This window comes from Trematomus bernacchii, unplaced genomic scaffold (genome assembly GCF_902827165.1).
Source record: "Trematomus bernacchii unplaced genomic scaffold, fTreBer1.1, whole genome shotgun sequence".
NCBI classification, from domain to species: domain Eukaryota; kingdom Metazoa; phylum Chordata; class Actinopteri; order Perciformes; family Nototheniidae; genus Trematomus; species Trematomus bernacchii.
Window position 1 is genome coordinate 4624461 of NW_022987720.1, and position 8402 is coordinate 4632862.

The window sequence follows — 8402 nt, forward strand, 5'->3', positions numbered from 1 at the left end:
TGTTTTCTATAAGGTCAGTCCATCAAAGAGGCCCAGAGTGAGAATCTGTCTTAAACACATTAAAACAGTAAGGAAGTGAAGTTGCTCTTATTATCACTATTTAGAATAAGTGCCATTCATAAATGTATCTTTAGGTAACTTTTAAGGTATCTTAATACATTCAGAAGTGACCAGCAGAGGCCGCAGCTACACACATGCCATATCTTGGAAATGATTAATAAAAAGGATGGCCACACACCAAAACAACATAGAAAAGTTAACGGGTTAAGCTTTATTAAAATGTAATGTTCACATGTTTGTTTGATTCTTCATAATGTTCATAGTTTTGACCACATTTACATTGGTTTGAGGCTTTTTTCAGAATAATGGAAATATATTTTCAGAGAATCTGTGAGCCACGTAATAAGATTTGGCTGATTAACATGCAATTAACCAAAACTGTCTATGTTTGGGATGATAATATGGTATTGGTGTTTTATAGAAATTATATAAGAAGGAAAGATCTTTATGTAACTAGCTGAGATCAGGTATTTCACCATGCAGTGTTGAAACTGGACGGCATGTCAGTTTGTAAGAAGAAATGTGGATGTGTTCAATGCTATGTCTTAATCATATTAAAGATTTCAGTTTGTTTTCAAATGGAAAATTGGATGTTAACATATAAAGCAAGACAATAACATTTTACATTTTCATTTTGTGAGTGATTTGAAGAATTCAACAAATACTTAGAAGGCTATAAAGACTTTATTAAATGGTAGTAAATCACATGCGTTGTCAGGCTGTCCTCACATTAATATCCATCTGTTTTGACTTATGTCCTGACACACCCTGGGTTGACACCCGCTATAGGGATCAGAAAGACTGAACATTTATGGTCACATCAACAAAGAAAGGATTAGCAAATCTTGTGTAAAGTGCTGGCAAAGTTTCTGTAACACAGAGATAATGCAACATAACCAACAATCTGCTTTTCCCCAATGGCTACTACTCAAAGGCAAACAGTTATACAGTATATCTTATAGAATCATATCAATCTGTTGTGCATATTTGTCTTCAAAAATATATATATTTTCATCTAACCAGAATAAAGTGGAACTTTCAGCACAAATCCATGCTAACAATTTTTTTTCTCGTCATAGGGACACCCACAAACACAGACCTTCATTGTGAAAAGTATGGTGTGATTTCTTTAAGGCTTCATCACAAGTGAATTACAGGTAGAGTTATTTGTTTTAATGACAGAAAATCTATTATTGCAACATCCACATATTCCCACAGTGACTCCCGTGCAGAAGCAAGAGGCGAGCCGCGTCGAGTCAGGAGTTAATGTGACGCAGGACGCGGCGCAGCGACTGTCCATCTCGTGCAGTGCACATAGCAGGAAGGGGAACGGGCTCCGTCTTGTGCTCTGCTGTGTTGAAGTGACACTTCTTGAGATGGTTCGACATGCTGGGGAGATCATTGAAACCCCATGATGACACCGGGCTGAAGGCAGTGCTGAATCTCCACACCTGCATAAATAAATAAAAAAGGATTACTGAATGAAGAGGTCAATGCATACTAATCATTTTGTGAAGCTGCATTCCCTTCTTTTGTTACAGCATCCAAAATCTTATTCTATCTTACTGCTTACATTGATTTACAAAAATGTAAAATGTTATCCTAAACAAACATTATATATGTTAGGGGCACCCTCCAGAAAAATCTATCTATTTCAAACAGATTTGAAGTAATTATTCTTTAGTCTATGTTGGCTATGTATAATATTGTAGCATTTACTGTAGAGCTCCATCAGCTATTTGAAATGTTTCCTTTTGCAAAAGGACTTTTCTCAGATTTCAGATACAGATTAAAGGAAATATAAAAATAACTGACATACAGTAACTTTATAATACAGGTTTTCTACTCACTCTATTTTTGATTTGCCATGATACAGTGCCAGGGTTACCAGGGCAACGTCTTCGCTCCCACTGCAGCTCCACTATGCCTCTTATCTGGAGGAGGCTGGCACACACCTCCCTCATAGTCCGTGACACCAGCGACAGCTGGCACAGGCTGAAACTGTCCAGGAACCCAGCTATATGCCACAATATCTCAATGGGAAGCCCACTAAGTTGGTCCGACTGGAGATCAACAGGAAGTTGAGCCCCTGGGCAAGGCTGAACCCCAAAGGACCTGAGGTGCCTGTCATGAACCACTTTGGCCCCCTGGGTGGATGGGTAAAACCTTCGCTGAGAGAATGTGCAGCCATAGTATGCCAGCGGGCAGCGGTGCTCCATCCAACCATTGAGACCAGCGTGAATGTCACCATGGACATTTATGAAATGGGAAGAAAACTGGTCCCTGCGCAATGACTGACCACAGACGAAAGGGAACATATGCTGGTAGCGAGGGTTAGGAGGGAGGTAGCGGTTATGTGGGACTGCCTCGACCTCCAGAGCTTCCAAGACAAGGCAGAGGCGGAGAGTGCGGAAAGGGCTGGGGTAGGAAAGCTGGGGGGCCGCATGGTCACAGGCAGATGCAGAAGCTATGTCCCCGACTCTAGTGTTGGTAACCAAGATGGCTGCAGGGAAAGTGAAAGTCTGTGTGCCAAAGTCAACACGGTAGCCATCAACATAGACTTTGTCAGAGATCCTTCTACACTCTCTGGACTCCTCTAAACAAAAGAACAGCGCTGCTGTGATCAGATCGATTTCTCCCAGACCCATGGGGTCTTCATCCTGCTCCAAATCTGAGGTATCTACTGCCTTGTCCTCCATTTTCGGTCGCAATCTATACAGTGACCTGTCTGTGAAGTATCTTTCCGTCCATTAGGTAATGAACATTAGCCTTGGCCCCTAAAATAATTGTAGTTGTGAAATTTACGATCATGCCCATGGTTTTCTAAAAGAGCTAGCCCCCTGTCTTCAAGCAACACATGACCAGCGCTCGGTGCCACTCGCTGTCTGACATGCACCGGAGATGCCATCTGAGGGGTGACGGGCTCCTCAGAAACCCCAGCGTTCATGTCATCTTGAACCTCAACAGGAAAGGCCTCCATTGCTCCCGACAGTGGTCCATTTGCAGGTTTTAAAATCTTTGGATCTGTTCCTTTGAGAGCCCCATTTCCTATCAAACAGCTAGAACAGACACTTTGCATCTCCATGTCTTTTTTATTTAAACCATCAGCGGCTACTGGTGTTTTGATTTCTAGTTCATTCTTAGGGTCTCCATTGTCGCTCAATGTACTCATCGGAGTAGCAGCTCCACTGTTCACACACTCTGTGCTGCTGTCAACAGAGTTGGCATTGCTAACAAAGTCCAAAGCAGCAGCTAAGCTTCTTGCTGTCTCCACTGTGGCCTCGTAGAGTTTACCGAAGTGCTCCTCATTCAAGCCATTAATTCCACTGGCAATTCTCTCCTTTGCCAAAACTGACGGGGGAGGTTGTGGCTGGTGTGAGGATGATGAGTGTGAAGCTGTATCAATAACGGTGGAGGCCTCAGGGGCGGATGTAGGCGAAGATGAGCCCGTTTCCCTGTTTTCCTTACTAACAGGGAGAAACGGCTCTCCTTCTGCAGTGGGTGACATGGCAATCACTTTGAGGGACTCGAGTAGTGTACGCTGGTCCTGAAGAGCAAGTGCCATGTCTAGCTGCTCCACCTCCTCCACTCCACGGCTCAGGCTTTCATAGGAAGTGTAGTCCAGGCAGCTAACGGGCCATCTGTTCCACTCCATAGTGCAGCACACCACTCCAGCTGGACACACATCGAGGTGAGCATACATTTGGTTACGCACCAGGTTGGCGGGGCAGCCATAGTCTCTGTTTAGGCAGGGGACCCTCATCAGTGGGCACCAGCGACGTGCAGTCAGTGGAGGCAGGGGAGGCAGAGCCTCACCTGTCATACTCCAATGTAACGGGAAAACAATTAAAGAAAAACTAAATAATAATAATAATAAAATGTCTCCACTGATCTTGTGTAAATGTGATTTCTGTATGACTCCAATCGCATTTTATAGTCAAAATCAGCAAATTTGCCGAGCTCCGCTACGGGAGCAATGAGAAGTGAGGCAGGGACGTGCTCTGCCTCTCGTAAGCTCACAGTAACTTGCTGGAGCGCGGGCACTAATTTAGCGCGGCCACTTATTTTGTCAGCGCGCTCAAGCCATTTACTGTGGGGTGAGGTGAGGCACAGATGAGCTCTGCCTCACTTCAGAATGCGTCACCCCACAGAAACTGGCTGGAAAGCGGGCCCTAAGCGCATGCCTGTTACCATCTCTGAGTGTGAGAAAATCCACTGTCCTGCCAAATAAGCAAAAATATTGTCAGTATATAAGAGATGGGATAAGACAAAAAAACAGAGAGCACGGTTTCAATTTGTTGTGTCAGATCTTCTGTTGCATGATGACTTTGTGATAGTAGTGTTTTAAAACTTTTGTTGCACACATATAAGGTTTGGTGTAGTACCAGGGATTTTAGCCCACTTGTAAATGGCTGCTATATTTACTTCAGAACACCAGATGTCAGTCACAGTGCTTGCTGAGATCTGAGCCCAGAGCTTACAATATTAATTTGGAACAAATAGGAAGAAACATAAAAAAGAAATCTTAAGGTTTTGTCCAATCAAAACATTTATATCTGATATCTGATTGTGTACAGAGTGCTTGTGGGATTTCCTATCATTAGTAGAAAAGGGCAAAGCTTGATGAGTTCTTGAAAACATAGTGTGAAAATAATTAATGATAAAGATAAGTATTACAGTGCAATTAATGCTGAATATCTCGAACAGACATAAAGGACGTTTATTGACCATTTATTTCATTACATCTAACATGGTTGCAATTGTATTTTGATAATTGTGCAGAGAGACTACTGAAAAATGTAAACGTCTGCAACTGAGATGCACATCTAAGATGCTACTGCTGAAATAACACAGAAAGTATTCTGTTTCCATAACCACTTTATCAACAATATATTAAGAGAATTTATATTCTGTCACTTTTACGAATCAGTCATCGGTCAGTTTACGAATGCAGCTTGCATGGACATTGCCAAAATACATAATCTAACGTTAAGTAGTCACTGAGCCATAAAAAGCATACATTTTTGTCATAACTAAATCCTGAATTGTTGCGAAATTTAGCATGCAACGATTCTGTTTAGTTGTAAAGGTTCAATCAGGTTAACTTAACTTAACAAGTAGCAAAAACAGAGCGCATATACAGATGGCAACCGAAGTAGCTTCCTACCAGGAAATACCAAGATTAAATTCCTGGACTGTTTTCAATTTCTTTTGGGTTCAAATAATTAAAAAGGCAGCTCAAGCTTTGAGTTCCTCTTGGTAATAGCCACACTGAGGGAGGACAGCTCTGCTTGAAAATCTTCGATCATCTGTAGGGCTGCAGGCTCAGCAAAGCGTTGCTCAGGATAAGTACCGAGGGGTTCCTGACGGGGACAAAATCCAAATGTTATGCAAGGGAATGGGAAATCTTTGAAAAGGTAGAGTTACTGGTTTTGTGATTAATGTAACGCAGGATACTCACAAAATCACTGAAATTCCCCCTGAACAGCCATGTAGATGACATTACAAGTATTGCGCTTGATTTTTTGGGCAGATATGCCAAGATGTCCTCCATGCTTGACTGTTCCTTTGTAGTTGGAGGAGCTTTGTTCAGGATAAGTGGACCATTGGGAATCCAACCTAGATGGTCAAACTTAAAAAAAAAATCTTGAGGGTTAAAATAAAAAAAGGTATAGTTTGACATTAATAAATCTCATTTGTTCTCCTAATTTCTTTATGGTAGAGATGAATGTTGAATTACTTTAATCTCACCCATAATGTTACCAAGTAAGCTGTTACTGCTCACAACTGAGCCAGCCAGCTATCAATGTAAAATGTTGCAATTGTATGTGTACAAAACACAAGAGGTGTAACGGCCCGTCCACACAGCAGCGTTAAAAAAATCTTGGAGGTGGGCGTATCTGAAGCTTGGGGATTTTTTGCGAGCAAGGCACCAACAACCAATCACATGTCATAGGCATAGGCATGTCTTTGTATAGAAGTGTAAATTAGTCACGTTGACGTGTACAAACACAAGGGTGCTATCCGTCTTTTCATACAACTTCGAACCGGAAGGCAAAAAAGGCCCTTTCCCGAAAAAACAAAAAATTCTACTTTTTAATCAACCCAAAACATGATGTTTTGTGTACATACTTTAATGGAGCTGTGGGATGAGCAAAAGAGAGATAACAATCACTAAACTAGAAGAACTACTAAGATGCAAGCTCCTCCAGCCTGATTTTCTACCCTTGTTGTATCTCTGGTTTTCAATGGTTTGAGGGCAAGGAGCACTACATGCACAAAACCAGTCATTATGGCACCAACACATTGGGACTTTAGAAGAAGTGTTGGACAGCAGTTGTAGAGATCAAAACACTGACGTCAAACTATAGGATGCACGGCATAGTCACATTTGAAGAACTTAAACATTTATATGATAGCCAGTACACATTGAGGGTGACCTCATCACCCAAAAGAACATTCAAATCCTAACAAACCTGAAAACTTAAATATCTTGTTTTAGAAAATTAGAAATGTCAAAAAGCCAGACTGGATGGTGTAGTGTTGTTCACACTATTATCCTCAAACTTGAGTTTTTTCCCCCAGTAATTTACCCTGTTGATACTCAGTATTTAGATACAAAGTACACATTTCTGTTTAACTCTCTGAAATGCCGATTCATTACTCTCTCGGTCTGATTTTTAGTTCCCTGCACCTATATGCAAGTTCTTGCTGTTTCTTGAGGTGAAGTCTTGTGATTTGTTGTAGATGTAGCATCAACAGTACTGACTGACTATTCAAGGATTAAAGGGGACCTATCATGCAAAATGCACTTTTGTACGTCTTTTATACATGAATATGTGTCCCCGGTGTTCCAGGGAACTCACCAAGTGTCATAAAACACAACCCTCTCTATTTTCCTCCATACCCAAATCTCTAAAAAAGGGGCTGCAACGGATCTGATAAAAACTGATCCAGATTTGAACACTGTCCTGACGTCAGGACGGTGGCGCTACGGCTATTGGGCCAACTCTCCACCTATCAGGAGGAGACAGCCACGGCCATTGCCGTTCGAAAGCGCTGGAGACGCTGTAGTACATATGCCAGGCCTGTAAGTCGTGCTGTAGTCTGCCACAAAAGCAGCGAAGAAGACTTGGTTACAGTACCATGGTTACCCTTCTGTTTATTCTCCGCTGTGGCTTTCTTTCTCCCTCCCCGAGGCAAGCCTTTGCTCCCGCTGCAATGCAATCCCTCCCCGTCGAGGCAAGCACTGTAATTCTCTCCGGTTAGTCCACCAGCAGATGACAAACACCCACCTCTCCGCCTCTTCCAAGGAACGAGGGGGACCGTGCGGCAGAGTTTCAGTTTCAGTTTGTTTCGCCGGTCAAGATGTCCGTTAAAGTTTAAATCTTCCGGACAAAATTAGAAAAGTGCCGGTCAAAGGTCTTTGTTATTTATTGAGCTTTAAAACAAATGAATAACGACTCTATATAATAAAACACGGAGATCTCTTTTTCTCCCCCTCTTCTGACAGCCCAGCAGCTGATCAGAGCGCCTATACATAGTCAAAGAAACGCCCATTCATTCATTCATTTTGACTGACTGCATGAAGAAGATCGCAGGAAATTACGATAGAACAGCTAAAAAAGACATCTCACACCGTGTCAGATTTAGGTTATTGTGGGGAGGTCGAGATAAATCATATTGTTTGGTGGATGCAGTTTGAACCAGAGTAGCAGCATGGAGGTCGGATCGTCACCAAAATAATAAATAAGTGGTCCGAAAAAAGTTAATGACAAAAAAAATACACATAACCTTCCTCAGGCAGTGTGTTTGTCCCGGGGACAGGAGACACCCCCTTGATGAGAAACTGTAAGAAATGATCGGGGAATCCCTCCGGAGTGGAGTCATGACGACTGGATCTGAATTATTTTTGTTGTATTTGGTGGTTTGTGTTCCAGCTGTCGATCAGCAACTATATATATATAATCCACCAGTTAAAGGAAATACAACTAATGGATTGTGTTATATTAGCTGTACAATTTACCACATATGGTGTTCTTAGTTTCCATACCTCCTGTGTTTTACGAGCGACTTATCAAGTCTTGGCAAACGGCATAAAACACGATTAAACGTGATAGTATATAAAACCATGCTCGTATCGACAACCTATAGAAATGCAAAACGGCGTCAGTTTAGACGTAATTCTGTCCTCCTGCTTACCGCATCATTTATGAGAAAACATTTCATAACATTAACGCAACATATTCGAGGTGGTTTTAAATAGCATATCCGTATTTATTTATTTCTCCAAGTTATGTTTTTGTGAGCACTGAGGAGTCTCAAACAGGCGTTTGTTTAAT

The 8402-nt window shown here is 41.9% G+C and overlaps 1 pseudogene; it reads right to left on the minus strand.

Moving 5' to 3' along the window:
• Window positions 1–725: 725 nt before the first annotated feature.
• Window positions 726–3841, minus strand: LOC117492794 (annotated as a pseudogene).
• Between the last annotated feature and the right edge of the window lie 4561 nt (window positions 3842–8402).